General features: G+C 40.2%; 1 protein-coding gene across 2 annotated transcripts in view; it reads left to right on the forward strand.

The window, feature by feature from the left end:
• Positions 1 to 607: 607 nt before the first annotated feature.
• The window catches only part of cdh11 (cadherin 11, type 2, OB-cadherin (osteoblast)), an 89,228-nt gene continuing 70,559 nt past the window's right edge, over positions 608 to 19,276 (forward strand). For both annotated transcript variants that reach the window (XM_004553504.3, XM_076891464.1), the window contains exon 1: positions 608 to 1,096. The gene's annotated coding sequence lies outside the window, so the exon portion shown is untranslated. The remainder of the gene's footprint in view (positions 1,097 to 19,276) is intronic.

Genomic DNA, 19,276 nt, shown 5'->3' on the forward strand with positions numbered 1-19,276 from the left:
TTTTTCCAGCTTTTTTTTTCATGGCCAATTACATCGTTTACACTGGACTTTTGTAGGCGACACTCTCTGTGTATAGCAGGCCTGCCGTCCTCTCCTTTCATTGGCTCTCTGTGCAATTCTAAATCTCTGCTGGTAGCGGTTGGAAGCTCCTCTTAGCCAATGAGGAAATAGCAACTGTTGCATTCAGTTACCCTCCTGCAGGGCTTCTTCTGCTGTAACCTCTCAGGGTGGATTTTGATGTGGGAAGGGTGTACAGTGTTACAATACAGATAAGGCTATAATGTGGCCTAAACCTCATTAAACAACGTATCCTTCTCAGTGCAAATGCTTTTTGCAACCACGGTCAAAAATAACTAAACAAATTATATTTCTACTGTAATAAAATCTGAAAATGTTAATGTGTATTGAGAGGTTTGCCCCACTTGAGTTTGTCATTTGAGGTGCCACTTATTTAATTCCGACGAATAACAAAATTACTACCGATACAGGAGTAAGAGGAGAGAGAGGATTACCAGTTTCCTACGCCCTCCAACGGCAGCGACACCTCTCTCTCTCTCTCTCTCTCCCTCCCTCTCTTCTCTCGCTGCTGCTGCTGCGCGCCGTTCAGTTTCCCTCACATCGCTTCCGATGCTCCAGGAGGGAGGACGGATAAACGGCGCTGACGGTACCGGATTTGTTACCCGAAGGAGGGAGGGATGCTACGGTGATTTCCTCTCTTTTTCTCTTCCAACACCCACCTCCTCACCATCCACTCCTCTCCATCACTTCAGTCTCGGACCTCATCAAGACGCATGACTGCTCTTTCATTTTTGTCCTCTCTTTTCAGTTTATCTTTAAATTCGCTTGACTGGTTTGTTTTTTTTATTATTTTTTGCCACTGAGCTCCAGCGGGAAACCCACTTGGCTCAGCTTGAATTTCTACCCTCTCATCTCCAAGCGCACGTAAACATAGAAAAACTGGGCTTTTAATCAGTGGATGTGTTGGACATCTGGTAAAAGAAGCAATACTACTTAAGTCAAGTGGCCGATCTCTACTGGCTTGTATGTATTGAGGACACTTGGGTGAACGAGCTGCGCACGGAGTCTCACTTCCAAGGTAAGACCACTGGAGTTTAAGGACTGGGATTTTGCCGTAGTTACATCAACACACTTCCATCGTATGTCTCTCTTCTCACTATCCGCGCATCTCTTCTGCAGAGGCTTTCCTGAGCGCAAAACACACGAGAGCCAGCGAAGTTAAAGGTTTAGGTTCCCGGGATGCTGGGGAGATTCTGGTTAGACTCTTGACTAAACCAAACTGTCGCACAAACACTTCTTATACATTATAGGAAGATTACTCGGAGATGATATCGGACTTGATTATGTTTGATTAACAATGGAAAATCTCACAAAACCCAAAGATCCTTTGCGCATTAAAGACAGCACTTGGTTTTATTTGTTGTGCTGCTGCCAGTAACAGTGCAGACTTTATTCGTTCCTCCGGGCCACTGGACGACGGTTGGATCTGTGTGGTTTTCGCATAACAGAGCGTGGATTCACTAAAGTTTCTCTTGCAGTGTTTCTGCATATTTTTACTTATTTGGTCTGCGAGTGCATCCAACTGCGTTTGCGTATTTGTGAGTCTGCCCACGTAGCCTATAGTAGCTAATCTAGGAGTAAGCTCCCTTTCGCTGTCTCCGTGTCTCCCGGCGGCTCCGCGTAACTGCGACGCAGAACTTTTCCTTGGATCACCATCAACTGGATGTGTGAGGGGGGGTTGCGGTCACATAATTCGGTAAACAGATAAATTCACTGCGTCCCTTTAGCCCACTCCAGGAAAGAAATATTTGTTAGTGTTACAGTTAATCTGCATTTATTTAACATATTTCTTCCTGTTTCTTCCAGAAAGCGTTTTCCCCCAACTTATCCTCCTCCTGTAAAATCAAAACGGCATATTTAAAATTCTCAATCCCCAATATTTTCCCCTTTTTCGCCATTTCCCCTTCTTTCATTCTTTCTCGTTTTCTGGTTTTTGCGGGGTCATTACTGATTTGGAAGCTAATTGATTTTGTGATTTTGAAATGTGAATCCCTGAAGACTCCACGCAGCTTAGTATTCAGTCCGTTTGAATACTTGAAGCGGAGCGGCGTTCTTGCCCTTTTGGTGTGCGCCAGCGCTGGTGAAACTGCATAAAAAATGCATACAGATCACTTGCCCATAGGCTCATTCAGGCTCGTTCTGCACTCAATTAGGTCCGTGCGTTTGGCTTAGCATCCCTGTAGGGCCACATTAGATCATTTTGTAAATTGTTGCATAGACATCCAGTGAAATCTGCTCAGTAGAGTAGATTTGTCCGTACTGGTTGGGTCTGTGCGCATGCTGGTCTGATATGAATAATTACAGATGGATTTGGAACTGGTCTGCTGCTCAGCCGCTTTCAGCAGAGAGTAAAAGAGATATCGGTGTGTAGTTTTGGGCATCTGCAATTCCGCTGCGTTTTCAATGGGGGAGCAAAGAGAGCTAGAGAGGTGTGTGTGTTGGGGGGGGCGTTAACTCCAGGGCTGTATCTTTGGTATTCATGGCACAACTCAAGATTGCTGCTCTCAAGCAGGCAATAATCTCTCTCTCCCTCTCCCCCTTCTGTCTCCCACACTGTTGCTGTATAAAATGTCTCCCCTCTCTCCCGTACCTTTGCTCTCCCCTTTGCATTTCAACCCCCTCCAACTCACCATTCTCTCGCCCTCCTCTTCCTCTCTCTTCATTTCTCTACACAGCAATCTCTCCGACTCTGTCTGTGCGCTTCAGTCTTATGGGAGCCATTGAGAAAATCATTTGCTGCTGTTGTATTTATTCGACAGGGGGTTCCTAGCAGCCAGGCTTGGCTGGAGAGATGTTTTCTTGTGTTGCCTTGAAAAAAGTCTGCAGTCTACAATGGAGCAGGAAAGATGCAGAGAAATGGATCCATTAGATGCTCTAACTGCAGTTTAGTAAATAAGGGGGGAAAGGGTTTGGAACTTATTGTGTTATATTTTCGACAGGCATTTTTTTTTTTCATTTTTTAATTCCCTTCTTACAAGTGTTGTAACTGTGCTGTTGTGGTTCCCCCCACACTTCCTTATTATGTGGTTACTTTTCAGAGAGTGTTTCCCTGTTTATTTAATGTTTGCCAATTAGCCTACAGACCAGTCACTGCAGCGAAGAACAGCAGAATTCCCCTTTTTTATATTTAGTTCTGAGACACTGTGGCTCACTGGCCACTTAAAAGACATATTACACACAAAGAAGGTCCCTAATTTAGTAGTTTTGAATTGCTGCTTCTTATGTTCACTTAATGACAGAGCTCAACATCACAGCTGTCGCTCTCTGGCTCCACAAAGGGTTTTTTTAAGTAGCACAACAGTATCACTCAACTTGTGCTTTTGGATGTTTTCTTAATTCACCAATTAATTCTTCATTCTCCCAATATTTCACTCAAACAATAATACAGTGTGGGCAGAGTAAAAGAGGAAAAGATCAAGAGGCAAAAAAAGAGGTGCAGGAAAGGAAATGAGGGGATGTGGTCTGCAGAGGAGATGAGGTGCAGGGCAGAGAGAAACAACGGGGCAGACGGTCGGAGGAGCAGCAGCTGAGCAGAAAAGAGCATGACTCCTATCAGGATGTGAAGAAAAGGAGGAGGTGGTGGACAAGAGAGGAGGGCAGCGTGACGTCTATCAGTAGAGTAGTCAGTCTCATTCCTTTTTGAGAGTCACTGCCGTATGAGCTGAAATGAGACATGCGAGTAGAAACTGCCTGCCTTCACTTAGCCATTGCAGGAATGAACAGTTCCCGCAAAAATGTGGTTTTATGTCTGCAGAAGTGATTGTATACCTTAAAAGCAGGGCAGACACACATAATTCCCTTGTACCAGTACATCTTTGTGTTATTTAGGGTGAGCAGCATACAGAAACCTGGCTTGGATGACAGATGAAAGCGGGGTGGGAGAGGTATCAGATTTTTTCCCTGATGTTCAGCCAAGAAATTGCACAGAAACTGACACAGAAATGTCGTCAGATTTGTTGGTTTTTACTGAAGTGGTTTCAGAACCTGGCACTGGAAATACTGTGCATCATAGCTGTGCTAGTTATAGTTAGTAAAGATAGAATTAAGCTTAACGAGCTTTAGCATTTCTTCTGGAATGTGTGATAGGACATGAGAAGGCCAGAAGATATTTAGGTTAAGTTCAAACTCTCTAACTCAGAATTCAATCTGTGGGAACTATCTCATGACTTATCTTAGACACTATGCACATTAGACACTATGTTTACCTATTATGTATCTATAGACTCAGTCTAAGTGTGTAGCAATAATTCCTGTTGATGTTATTTGACGTTCTTCAGAGTTTCACAAAAGAAGGAAAAAGAAACAGCATTTGAAAATGTTCTTTAAATTAATGGCAAATGCAGAAAAATCAGACAATATAAAATTTGCTTTTTACTTATAAGTATTGATTTTGATCAGCTTTGAGTGATTTTTAAAGATTTGATGGGACTAATTATGTTGATCTTTCCACATTCATGAAACGAGTAAGACAGAATCTTAAAAAGAGAATGAAAAGAAAACAACCTTGCTTTCTGGATTGAGTTTAAAGGCATCTGCCTGCAAGCAGTGCTGATGTAGCACCCTAGGGAGGAAACAAAATAGAGGGATTAATTTATTACACTGTAATCATTATATTTATTTTTAATTAGGCACCAACTGCTCATCCTCGTAAGTTATGTGATCGTAAAGTAGTTTTTTTAAATAATGAAAGGGAGGCTTAAAAGATAGAATAAAGTTGTGATCCTGCAGATAAAGAAACAGGACTCAAAAAGAAGACAGTAAAGGGGAAAATGAATGGAAGAGCTACTGGACCATTTCTAGATGACGACAGAGGGAGCTATTGGGCTTTGCTGCAGTATTGGCTCCACTGCTCCTTTTCCTTCTTTCTGCTCTTTATTTCTAATTCTTTTTCCAATCTCTCTCCTTTCTCCTGCTCTGTCTGTCTCTCTCAGGGGGCCAGTCAGAGAGATGGAGAGGTAGTTAGGCTCCCCAGGGATACAGGATTCAATATGAACGCCCCTAACAGACAGACCCACACGCGCACACACGCACAAATCTTGTCTGTCTGGATAAGCCTGTCCACTGTGACTGGTTTCTCTTACCTTCACATTCACGTTACCTCCCAGTGAGAACGGGGTGGGGGAACATTGGTGGAGAATTGAGTTCTGCCTTCTGCTTCTGGACTTTTTTTTTTAAATTTTGTTTTCTTCCAGCCCCTTGCTCCATGGGCTCAATAGAAAGCAGAGTCAGCACACACAACTGGTTAAACGTCAGCTTTTTTTCTCTCTTTCCCTTAGATCGATCTTCATCTATTTAAAACAGCAGAATGTGAGGCCAGATAGATGTTAGGCTGATATATAATTTCCTATGGCAGCGGAATGGGATTATAACTCTAATCTTTCATCTCAACCGGACTAAATGGCAGAGTCAGTAATTAGTGCCTTTGACCTCTAATCCCCATACTTGTTCTCTAGCGGTGTGTGGGGTGGGGGGTGGGGGGGTGGAGGAGGAAAAAAAAAAAGCAAGTTAATTTGTCTGTATTTGATGATTTCCTGGGTATTGGTGCACGTGGGGAAGAGTGAGACAACACAGGTGGCTTAGTAGTGTTGACATAGTTCCCATGCAGCATGACATACTGGGTTTAGTTTCTTTGGCCTTAAGCATGGCGTTTGTATGTTTTTTTTTTCTTTCTTGAGCTCATGTGGTTTCAATTATTCCTCAATTGGTCTACATGCCAGCGACTTTAAATTACAGTGCACCCGTTCCAGTTCATGCACTTTAGTCTGACTACTCTCTACTTTTTGGCCCGTTTCCCTTCCTTCAACGTAGCGCATACTGTGTTTTGATTCCGTTCTCTGTATCCCTAAAAAGGAAAAGAAAACCAATAACTTGAATATCAAGTGAAAAATCACTAAATTGGAAAATGTTTTCAATTTTGTTGACCGAAACAAACTAACAAGCAGCGTGATTCATAAATGTGTCCCATGCTCTCATTATTTGATAAGCAAAGTCACATTGAAGTAATTTAGGCAGTGCAGACTAAAGCTGGATGGGATGCATGCAAGTACTCAGAGATGGGAAACTGCACCACAAGTAATACCACAAAGCAACAAGGACACCAGTTAGAGCAAATAAACAAAAACATGTGGCAGCACAGAGAGACTACAGCATCAATTAGGTGTTCACTTTTAATTGCCCTCGCATCATGCGCACCTAAAACGACATGCTGCAGCTGCAGCTGTGTTGGTTTCCAGTATTAAAGCTTTGTTAGCTGAATAGTGATCCTCGGCATGGTCGACCTTCTCACTCCTGCATAAAAGAGCTGAGCACTGGCAGAAAAGGCTGCGTGGATTTACTGCTAGGCGATGAGGCTGCAGTTTAATTGCAAAAACAGTGGAGTCTGGATCAATGTTAATTCAGGATTAATGAGTGATTTCATCGATTTTACCATTGATGATCAGAATACAGGGTTGACACTGATATTGATTGTATTGGAAATTGATTATTCGAGACAGCGATTTATATTGATCAGAACACCTTGTATGGGCACGTGTATAGGCACCTGAACTTTTCATCCAGAATATTCATTTGTGAAATCTAATTGATTGCAAATGTGATTCTTTTAACAATGGTTTTGTGTGTGTGTGTATATATATATATATATATATATATATATATATATATATATATATATATATATATATATATATAAATATATGCTTTAGATATATTGTATAGATGTAGGTGTATGCACGAGTGTGACAGAGTGGGCCTGAAAAATAAGTGTAATTTGTTTTCTGTGACAGTCCTTGGGTCCAGTCAGGTGCTCTGCTGTCTCGTGGACACCAATCATATTAAGGAAAAAGAAAACCATGTTTGTTATTTTTTTAAACAGTCAAATGTAACTATATTTCTGCTTTGGCAGACAGCATGTCACAGGCAGAGACACTGAAAAAGAGTGAGGGAGCGAGAGGGAAAGGAAATAAGGGATGAAGGTCGAGAACAAAGTTCATCTCAATTATGAATTTCAGGAGATTTTCTTTACTTTTTGCGGTCGCTCTGGTACAAAAGTACTCGGGATTGGGGTCAAAGAGAAATTTGGGCTCTTTCTTTAATGCCAATTAATAATTCACAGCTGAAAAGGCGTCTGGTTTGACAAGTTTTGTATGAGGTACTGTAGAGTCAGTGAGAAAGAAAGAATGTGAGGAACAGTGGCTAGTTTCTGCGTGCGGGTCAAGGAGAGATTTAATGAGTCATTTGCTTCTCATTATTCAGGATAATAATTAACTCTGTGTGTGTGTGTGTGTGTGTGTGTGTGTGTGTCTGTACTTGTCCAGCTATCATAGTGAGCACCAGCTTGAGTTTTAGAACATTGGTATGAGGACATTTTGGAAAGCAGAGGACCTTTTGGGTTGCTACCACATTGTGATAGTTGTTGAAAAGCATGTTTGATATTGAAGACTTTAGGCTTTATGTTTATGTTAATATAAGAAAACGCATTAAATCTATGTCTAAGAATATCCTCAGCAAGATAACCATTAAGTATTGTCATAAAGTTATTCATAGTGGGCTTGTCCACCTTTTTCCCTCAAACTGATTATGTTTTATAAGTTACTACACTTGTCATCAATTAATATGTTGTGATACTACATGCAACAAGTCATGGAAAAAACTTCCATAGCCTAAAGCAGTGTCTTCTAATTACTTTTAGGTATTTTTGTTTAACAAATAACTTAAACAGTTAATTGACTTTTGAACTTTATTTTATTTTAAATCACCTGTCAAACTCAAGCTATCAGTCTCATTCCCCATCTTTCTTTTTTTGTCCGTACCATCATTTTCTCACTCCCTCTATCATTTATCTCCACTAAACTTGTCAAACACGCACAGGCGCGCACAGGTTTGAGCATGTACCTGCAGTGGGTGTGCTGTTGATTACCATAATTAACACGGTTATGTTAATTGTAGCAAGTTAATTTTGCTGATGGAACACATTTATAAAGGTGAACTTTATGGACAGTTAGCTATGGTTTCAAGGTACAGTGTGTGTCCATGCTTTTCTGTTTGCATCCTGTTTGCATCATACTTTATATATGTGAGGATATGTGCACATTAGTGGCTGACAAATCAGTTTAAATCAGTTCAAATCAGGTTTAAATTGTGGAAAATGATTTATTTTGCAGGACACGTGCTGACAAAGACACAGCAAGTGGTGTCGAAACCAGAAGCTGAACGTACACACAAACACACAAAGTGTCAGTGGCCGGCCAGAAAAGCAAATGCTGCATATAGCTTATCTGATTATAAGCAGGGTTAGATAGAGGACTCTGCATTACAGGGAGTGTTGAAGAGACATGCAGATCAGACTGATAAATAGTTTAACTAAAATGTGGCATTTCAGTAGCTCCACAGTCTAAAAACCATGTTACTGTGACCTCCATCTGGCCAAGAACATTCATCATTTGTCCCTCCCTGCATGTATTTCTGTTGTTTTTCTACTGTTTAAGAAAATATGAACATGAGAACTGAAACTGGATGACACAATTCATATGCGGCATAATGAGCTTTCCGAAGATGTAGCTCGAAGGCGGAATACACAAAAAAGTAGTTAAGTTTGCAGTCTTATGTCATCGAGAGAGGAAGGGCTCTGGCACCTATTTGCCGAAACAGGCTCTGTGAACATAAGTAGCGTAATAATCCTGTTGCATACGTTCACTTATTTCTTATCTTTTTATTTATGTCACATTGTATGCCTTCATATTTGGCTTATTTATCAGTAAAATTGCTTTTTAAGGTTGAATTATTTTAAAACAGTTTAAACAAACACGGTAATGGAAACCAGTTTTTCATGCAACAAACTGGCTCTTTGTCCTGTCTGCTGGCATATGGGGCTATTTATGACGGAATTGTTTTTCTTGTATTGTGATGTGAATGATGTGGGTGTTCAGTAATGGGATTTTAAACCACGATTTACCTGTCTTTAAGGCACATTAAAGTCATTAGATGGAGACAATCAGAATGCATGTAACTGTTAATGGTTGGACAGCTGCAAGACAATTAGATCTGACCATAGGTAGTTAAAATGTTTATCACTTTATAACGCATTAATCTCAATATTTAAATCCCTATGAAGTGGACAAATATGAGGAGAAGCTTCTTAGCCACACATATTCTAATATTTCAAAGTGTTTCTAGCATTAACCAGTCAGTATGCTGGCAAGGCCTGCATTTGATGTCAAAGTAATGCTTTGATCACACTGGGACTTATCTACAGCTTCTCATCCAGTTCTGTCTCATCCTCTCTTGTTCTCTCCTTCCTTCTTTCCTCAGTCCTCATCTTCCTCCCCTTCCTTTCCCTCTTTACTTATCTCCCTTCTCCTGTCCTCCACATTTCATTCTCCTCCTGTCCCCTTCAGTATACCTCAGCCCCCTCACCCCCACCTGTATTTATTCCCACTGTGCTTCAAATGAACACAAGTGTTACTCTCTGAAAAATTTCCAAAAATAAACCCGGCCTGGAGAAATGTATTACATAGAGTTTTTTCCCTTATAACATATAGCAGCTTTCTGTGTAATTTAACATGATTGCTAAATTATGCACCATATTAGAATGCATGAATGATACTTTTTTCCTAGCTGCATAATTTGTGAGTTCACTAAATGAGCCAATCTCGCAGAACCCTGAATTTCTTCGGAATCCTTGCAGAGATACTGCGATCTGAGAGGCGAAGGTGTGTCTGTTTTCTGTGCACATCCACTCACACCGGTGCCACAGAAGAATCCATGAGATTAGATTAACTAGGTAAAATCTACATTTTACCAGCTTTGGTTTGATGGTGTCACGCCAGATGATGGCTCACTGACACGCACATAAAAAGACATGGGGGAAAAAACGAGATAACAGTGTACATGTGACGCTGACACATACTGTTGTACTAAGCCTATAGAGAAAAACCCAGTTTTCTGTTTTGCTTCTGTTTCATTATTTTGTTTTATTTGCCGTTCTTTCTCTGTGTCATTACTTTTGGCTAAAACCCTGCATTCCTTCTTTGCATTTTTACTCATTTTTTTCTGTCCCTCCCCTTCTTTCTTAAGGTCCTCCACCCCTTTGCTATACTTTCTCTCTTTTTTCCTCTCCCTTTCCCTAGCCATGCTTCATTGACCGTGACACGTATAATAGTGTAATATGATTGAATATGACTGCAGCTTCTTCATTGGACACTATTAATTTCACTTTTTTCCATTCGACTGGTTTGACTTCAGTATATTCCCTCCCCGCTCCATGCCTTAATCCCTGACCATGGGTCAGTTTTATAGAGCAACATCATTTTTTTTCCCTGTCATCTCTCCTTGTAAGTTTTCATTTTTATTCCTCTCTTCTTTTACCTGTCTCCCCTCATCTAAATAGTTTACATTCCTCATCCTCTGACTTTCGTTAGCTCTCTCTTATACTTTCTGTTTAGTTGTGCTGTGACTGCATTGACCTTTTCAGTGAAAAGAGAAGAGTTGAGCAAAATGTATTGCCACTTCTAGGGCTGACTAATTGTTATTGCGCTACAGAAGGCCATAGCTATATATAGGGAAAGGTACAAGGACTGATATGAGGCAGATCCTCTTCTATTCAGTCACTGACACTTTTTCTTCACACTTACACTAATCCCTTTGTGAAAAGTACTGCATAGGAGGAAAATGAAAACAAGGTTCTATGGGTTCTTTAAACATGAAGAGAATTTAAGCGAATGTTTAATTTCTCTTAACTTTAACATAAGCCAAAGCAGTGCTGACAATAAAGTAGGATTAATGTGTCACTGTAGAATAACGCACTATCACAGATTGTTTGTACAGGTTGGAGATTTTTACATTTAACCCAATATTTACACCTCTAAATATTTAACATTTGCTATTAGATGTTTAATATTCCTTGTATTTTTAAATGATCTTGCAAAATGGCAGTGGTCGTCATTACCACTACACCCAGTTGAGGTTATTTTTAAATCCAGTGAAGTAGCAGTTCCTCGGGGCCATTATCAACTATTGCGTTTTCAGTGTTTATGTGGAATGACATCACATTTGTCACAGCCATGTTTATTTTTATTGTGATATCGTGAAAGCAAATGTCATCAACATTGTTTAGATTCTAGTGGCCACGTTGAAGAAACAAGGTCACCATGTATGTGTGAGCGTTAGTCCAATGTGTCCATGCATGTGAGTTTTTTTCAGATATTATTGCTAAAGCTGACCACACAATGTCACACACCCTCTGCACGTTCGTGTGCCCATGCCCTTGCACCTGAGTATCACCATCAGCAACAAATAAAAGTCATTTCAGGCAGTCTGTCTGCATGAGCCCATGTCATCTGAAGGTGCAAGGTCACTCAGTGCTCAAACGTCATATGCAAGGCTCAGTGTGGGTGTAAGTCTAAGCAAGCATCTCACTTTACTCTTATCTTTACAGGAACCAGATGACTCCAAAGGCACAGAAAGACTTAAAAAATTCCAGACAAGGTTGAAGCTTTGAACAAAGTCTTCTGAGATTGTTGAAGTAATGTAGCATTAGGTTGAGTGGTGAAGGATACTGTGTGTATTAGGAGTCAAAGTGGATGTAGTCTGCATAAGTCCCTGCAAATATACTGTAATAACAGTATATTTGCGAGTGTGTGTGTGTCTGTGCTTGTGCTGGAGGGCAGGCATACAGCGGTACAGATCACTCAATGTATAAACAGATGTTTTGACCTTTGTATATAAGGAAATACTACCGATGTTTTATTCACTGAGCATGTTTATATTTTACTCAACCAGACGATGCACCAATCTTTAAGCTCTGTTTAGCGCAAAAAGAGCTGAATGTCATCTGGTTTCATTCTCAAGATGAAAAGAAGTATATCAAAGGAAATATCTTGCTGTGAAATTTTGAAGTGAAAAATAACCTTCTTATTTATTAGGATTTCCATTTTCGCTCGCTTTTATTCATATTTCAGGTGGAGTAACTTTAACACCTTCATTCAAAACAATTTACTTTAGCAGGTTCAGGTACTTAAGGACACTTTTTGAGTTTCATAAAGGGGTTTTACAGTCCTCAAGGATACAATGGAATTTCAAATATAATGTAGAATGAATAAGAATGAATTGTTTAAGTTGTTTCCACAGAATTTATACAGTGATTTTGTTATGTTCTATGCAAATGCATGTCTTACTTTATCTCTTTGCCTCTCTGGGAATGTTTGACTGTCAGTATAAATTTCAAAAAGATCAGCTACTACAACAAACATCAGTTTGGGAGAAGTTTAGCAAAAGGGACTGCTCTTGAGGAGTCGTCCAGATTGTTGGGATACGTATGGGTGTCTTTGCCTTGAGGGAACTTTGAGAACCAACAGTGTAGGCTTATTGAGGTATGGAACAACAAAGGTCTCTCTGTGTTAACCTGAAGAAATAAGGGAGGGGACTTGGCTTCACCAACCATGTAGGAATGAAAAACAAAAAAGGGGTGGGGGTTACTATACTGAGAATAGAGGCAGAGAAAAGAGGGGATCTTTTAGCATGGGAGGATGTTTTGGCACAATGACCCTTGTGTCTTCCAGTCTGTCACCGAGTCAAGTGGTTTGTGGGTAATGGGTGGGATATATGAATCAGAGTGGTAATAAGGGTCATTACACATGCATGGTAGATGTAATGGTCCGCAACACTGCTGATCAATTTCTACTGCTTACCTCCACCCTCAGTTTCTGTCTACTCGTTCATCTTTATAGAGTCGATTCCAAATTAAGTCATTATTTGAAAAATACGGGTATAGATGGTATATATGTTCAAGCCAAGCAACTAGACTCTACTAATATGGTATGACTGATTGATGTCATGTTCAAATGAAGCCTTAAGGCCAAATCGATCAGGAAGCAAACTATACTGCAAAATATACTCAGGCTTATTGTTCTAGAACTTGTTCTAGAAATTAGAAATGTTTCTAATTTCTAATTTTATTCCATGTTAAGCGCAACCGACACTGAGCAACTGACATGAGAGAATAACTGGCTATTAAATATTAATGAAGATTGTGGCTATCTCGAGGCCTTTACGAGTTTAATGATGCACATGCATCTTTGAAAATAAATCCATCTTCACACATTATCATTATGAATAAAAACGGCTTCAAAGATCTAAACTCACTAATGACTTCTAGGTGAACAGATCATGACCTGCCTTTGAGGCAAAGTTTTCAGCCTGTAAGGTCTCCATGGGCTAATTTGAATGTAAACAGTGTGCGTCAGTCACTGGATAAATACGATGGGGGGAGTACATCCAAGGCTGAAGGGTGGTCTTTAAAGGCTTAGTGATATCCACTAAGACCTTATGTTCTGCCCCTTGCCTCCTCAATAGTGCAAAGCTAATCTGGGGCTGCTTAGGGCTGCTTTTTTCGTCTGTTGGGGTGACCATCTCCCTCCCTCCCTCTCCCTCGCTTTTCCATTTCAACCTAAGAGACTCAGCGTCTCGCTCAAGGACACTCCCGACTGGGCACATGCTTGCTGATGCACATGTATTGCAGTGAAAGAAGTGTTCACCTTTGAGCCAGGAATTCATCTGTCAAACCACTTGGCAAAAGCCTGCTGTTAGTGCACAGAGGTCTGTTTATTCTGTCTTCCTCTCTGTGCACACTGTGGAATACAGGTAATGTCTCCCAATTACTACACACTGAATCTTTTTAAATCACTGAGTCAGATAGTTCCAAGGCACTACAACAATACTCTTTCATTTGATTTGAGAATGATCCAAGAATATGTTATTCCAATGAAAATATTCCTTCTTATCCCCCCTCACTGGTTCATCGGGGTCACGGTGTCAGATGTTGGACAATAGGACAGCTGTATCCAGATCAGCTAAAGAGCCACAAACCCCTGGGGGTGGGATTAAGCCAATTAGTAGCTGTCAATCACTATGGCGTATCATGGACAGCTAAATCAATACTTGGATGAATGGGGAGAAGGAGGGTGTGGGAGAAGGTGGGACAGACACATGCATAGAGGCTGACGGTGAGAGATGCTGGGTGTGTGGATAAACTAAGCAGCAAATGTGGTAGGATGGAGGTATAAAAAGGTGGAGAAAGAAAAGTGAGAGGGATAATAGAGATTGGAAGCATTTGTGGACTGAAAAGGGATGGATATAGTATTGGGAAGGACACAACTCTGGAACACTAGTGTTCATTTTTTGAACTGATTTACAATGCAGAAAATTAAAGAAATTCAGGGACCGTGTAAGATATTGTTACTCATGAAATAATTGGGATAAAACACTGGGAATGATTGCTGCAGTACAGATAAATGTATATATGAAACAAAAAGATGGATCCATGAAAGAAAACTGCAAAAACGATTGTTGTGGAAATGAAAGGGGCTAATGCAGAGAATATCCAGGGAGATAAATAAAGACATGCGCCACAATAAAGCCTAGTCTCCACTCAAAACCCCAAGAGATGCAAAAAAAAAAGAAAAAGAAAAGAAAGAAAAGAAAGAAAAAAGAATAGGTGTGCAAATCAGTACCGCCTCCCGTTTTCCATCTTTTCTGATCATCACTCTCTGTGTCCCATCTGTTTTGATTTCACCTATTTGTGGGTGTGTGCTCTGTATTCCAAAGAGGTTTGCAGGAGACACACAATTTGTTTATCATGGCTGGGGACATCAGAAGATCCCATCTCCTTCTGACAGCTGAAAGACGGGGGAAAAGGCCCCAGCAGAGAATCAATAGACCTCAGAGAAAGAATGACAGGCAGAGAGAGAGGAGGTGGTGGATGTAATGGGAATACGGGGGAAGGGGTGGTGGGGTGGGGGCGAGAAATGATGCAAAAAATGAGAGGAAATGAGAAAAGCGAGGAAATGGAGATGCAGATGGTTAATAAAAAAAACATGCCATGATATTCAAGCAAGGTTTGGGAATGATATGAAGGATGCATCTACGCAGTCTAAAGCCTGTTCAGTCAATTAAGTCAAGAGAGACGAAAGAATCAAGAAAATAATGATAGACTAGCATGAAGGACGAGACATGAAGAGGAGTGGAAAAGGAAGGATGACGATATTAATAAAAACCTTTTTTTTTCTTTTTGCACATCTGTCAGATCCAGAATATAATGAAATAATTGTGAATGGGTATGCTTTCACTACTAAAAAGCTGCTGTTCCTTTTTACATTTTCAGCTGATTGAGCGAAAAGTGAATGGACTGTAGAGTTAGACTATAGGGCTGCATTGATAGAAAAGGGATGGGGCGGAAGAGGAGAGGAACTGAAGAGGAGATGGATAGGGAAGGGGAAGAGAGGCAGAATAAAGGGAAGGATGAGAAGATGGTTTACAAACAACCAAACAAATTGAAGATGAGGGAGCAAGAGAGGGGTAAGAATGGAGCATGCCAGAGATACAATGATAACAAAAACACAAATGGAACAAAAATGAAGAAAATGGAGTGAAGAGGAGGCTTTTAAAAGCAAAAACGATGAATACAAGGATGGGAAAGGAAAACTGCAAGATTAGGAGAGGGGTTGGAGGGGGTTCTATAAAAGAAAACAAATGAATAAAAGGCCAGATGAGTGAGAAAGGGGGAAGGGGAAACGAGAAGATGAGATAAAGGAAACATGGAAGCAAAACAATAAGAAGAGGATGTTGTTGCATGAATATGGAGCTCGGAACATCTGGTGTGACTTTCAAAAAGTTCTACGGCCTTTTGAATGTGTGTGTGTGTGTGTGTGTGTGTGTGTGTGTGTGTGTGTGTGAGACAGAAGTATATTAGGTGGGGGGGTTTTTAGTCTAAAGCAGCCATGCACATAGAGGCACACCGAGCAAGCCTGCCATACTCACTCATATACGCCTGGATGGATACAGAAAGAGAGATCAAAGCATTAAGAAAGGAGAAGGCTGGCTAGGAGACAAAAGAGATGCTAGATGGGAAGAGAGATGGATGGAAAGAAGGGACAAAAATAGGGAGGAGAAGGACAGATGGAGGGGAGGAGTGGGAGAGAGATGGGGAGGGAAGGGGTTTTGGTAGAGAATTTATTTTTTTATTTTTCTGATTGATTTACCTTAGTCTCCAAGGCCACCGAGTCATGTAATCATCGGAAGGATTTTTGATCGTTCGTCTTTATGGAAGAGATGTGTCATTTCATCATTTCATTCATGTGTCTGCTTGGAGGTGACACACAGGCTGTATTTTCCTTCTCTGACATTTAAAAAAATAGTACTCATCACAACTCTCAGATCTTCATAGAAATACTCTCTTTTTATAATAAAGTTGAAACATTTTAAACAATTTAATGCTTTCTGGTCTTAATTTCCCCATTTTTGGTTGTTGTTGTTGTTTAGTTTTTTTAATAACCCTTGAGAGTTGGCATTACGTGTTCTTTTCGTCATTCATTTTGTCCTTTAGTAAATTATATATTTTATTATATTGAATTCAAAAACTTCACAAGTGATATTTTTCCGCCTGTTTTCACTCTTATGGAAGCACTGAATAATTCATGTAGCATATTGTTCTAACTTTTGAAGGACAAAATATCATCGTTTGTTGCTTTCATTTTGAAACCTTGTCCATCTGTTGTATATCTTAAAACCAAAAAACTATCTTTGATAAAAAAAAAAAAACATTTTCTAAAACAGATTCCTTAGTTTTTGAAAATTTCTACCCTTTTTTTTAACCCTTCTTCAAAAGTGTATTCTTCCTGGTCCTTGACATCTTAACAAGCATATTTTCCGCCTGTTTTAACCCTTAAGGAGGGGCTGAATAATTCATTGGGTACTGCTCCCTCTAGTTTTGCTAACGGGTCAGTCACAAAGCCATACATTTGTAAATGAGGGTAATCTACCTCTATGAAGCTGTGTGCATGTGTATGTGTGAGTGTTGTGTGTTTAGACGGGTCAGGCTTTAAGACAAGGAACGTTTTGTCCGATAAGAATTGTGTGTGTGTGTGTGATGGGGGGGTGGGGTGGGGGGTTGTGTGTAAGTGTGTGTTAGCTGTTGAGTGCTGAGGGCTGCCGGGATTTGTAGCTATGCTACCACAATGCCCCTTTCATCCGAAGAACCATCTGATTGTGTGTGTACGCGCTCGTGCGTGTGTCCATGTGTGAGGGAGTGATTTTTGTAGGCCTCTTTTCTGTGTGATCTCTTTATTTGTCCAGAACAATAAAAGATGGAAGCCTGAAGGCACAGACACTAATAGAGAAAGGAAAGACACAGACACACAGCAGGAGGAGAGGCAGGCAGACAGAAGCATGACTTAGATATACTGAGGTGTGTAATTCAGGTCACTGGTATGGCCTAAACACACATAATTTTAATCGCAATATGTGATATACATGATATCTGCTTCCTTATCTCACCTGAAACTCAGCTGTCTTTAAATGAAAGTGTTACATTGTGTGAAAGATCTAATATCAAAGCTTTTCTATTCATCAGAGGAACTACACAATCTCGGAGAATGCTCTTGGGAAAAAACAAAAAATCGTGTCCAGAGTGTGTGTTTTACACGGAACTGACACTCACAGCAATAAAAAAATATTGTAAAATTCATAGATTACAAACATCAGCAGCATTGAGTACTGAGAAGTGTAGTGAGTCAGAGCCACAGAAGGGAAATGAGAGCAACGCAGTGAAGTAGAAAAGCTTTTAGCTGCGAGATAAGAGCATATTAGGGCAAATACAGGTGGGAAAAGACGGGGCTGAAACGCTTTATTAGTTCTTGATGAGGCGGGTTTTCAACCAACAAGAATGAGTGACGAATGAAATGAATGACTGGAGATGTGACTGGAAAGGTTATTTCTACATCCGTGAAGCTAAAGAAAGATTTGACTTAAACCGCATCTACTCAAAATTATATATAGCTTTTTTAATAGCTACTAATCAGAATTTTCCATATAATTTTGGAACAGGAATGGAAGAAATATACGTAAGGGGAAGAGGAGGAGAGAGAAACAAAAATACATAAAATGAGGAAGGAAAGGGTGGACTACAGAAATGGAAAAGAGAAGAGACAAAGAATAGAATGATGCAAAAAAGGAACAAAGTGCAGGCGTTGCTTGATCACTGGCCATCTAAGTGTGGTGTGTGTATTTCAAGTTTCCAAGTTACCAACACCTCTGTTGAGGCAAACCAAGCCTGACAGCAATCACACACTCATACTACCTGCTTTGAGCTTTGAGGGGATGCCATTTTGACTTTTTTTTCTTTCCGTTTCTTATTTTTCTTGCAGACGTGTTTTTTTTGGCCCTCTCAGACTCTAATTTGATGAGTTTTCCATGGCTGGGGCCTCCAGTTCTTCAACTTGCATGAGCGTGTGTGTGGTTTTGGATAACGATCAAGCTATTTTTGGCATTCCTGATTGGTTGGACATGCTAAGAAAAGTCTGGGTTTATTCACCACCACTGTTTCTCATATTTCATACAGTCCGTTGATTTCTTGAAATCTTACCTCTCCACTTACCTACTTTTAGACTCAAAATATAACCATACACAGTGCGGTGAAAGAAGTGGCCTTTGCTTTTAATAAATGATCGATGGAACCGATTGAAGCACATACAATATGAGTAAGAAAAAAAATACTTTTAGACCTTAATTAATACCTTAAAGATAACGGAGCACTGTCCTCATCTGCATTCAGTCACTGCTGTGCAAAGTGCATCATGTGCACCATCACTCAAATGTGAACAGAAGTCCAGAATCTTCAAGATTTCAGTGATACAGAGGCAAACTTCAAACTGATGAATAGAGTCAGGGAAAGCCTTTATGAGAAGTTTTTAAATGCCAACTCTAATGTCACCTAATTAGATTTTTGCTCTCAGCAGATCATTTGCCTTTTCAACATGCCTTAAAGAAACAATGAAGGTTTGTGCAAGACTGACCTATTGGTCACCTTGGCTGCTACACAATAAGAACAATCTAATCGATGCTCCTCCAGAGTTCACAATAGCAGTACAACAAAACACATAGAAATTAGAATGTAGCTAAACTTTAGAAAAACAAAAACCTTTGAGTTCACCTGGCCAAAGAGCTGGAACTTAATGGACACTGAAATTTATTATGTCAGTAATAACAGGAGAGTGTGGGTGGTCTTGCAGGAGGCGGGCTATCGTTATGGAAACAGTGGTTGGTTAAGACTTCCTACCAATTCATATTAGTGAAGGGTTGCTATTAAAGACAAAGCTGTAAAGTAGGAAAGAGCTTGGTGTGTGAGAGATGTCACTCATTTACATAA

This window comes from Maylandia zebra, linkage group LG13, assembly GCF_041146795.1.
Source record: "Maylandia zebra isolate NMK-2024a linkage group LG13, Mzebra_GT3a, whole genome shotgun sequence".
Classification (NCBI taxonomy): domain Eukaryota; kingdom Metazoa; phylum Chordata; class Actinopteri; order Cichliformes; family Cichlidae; genus Maylandia; species Maylandia zebra.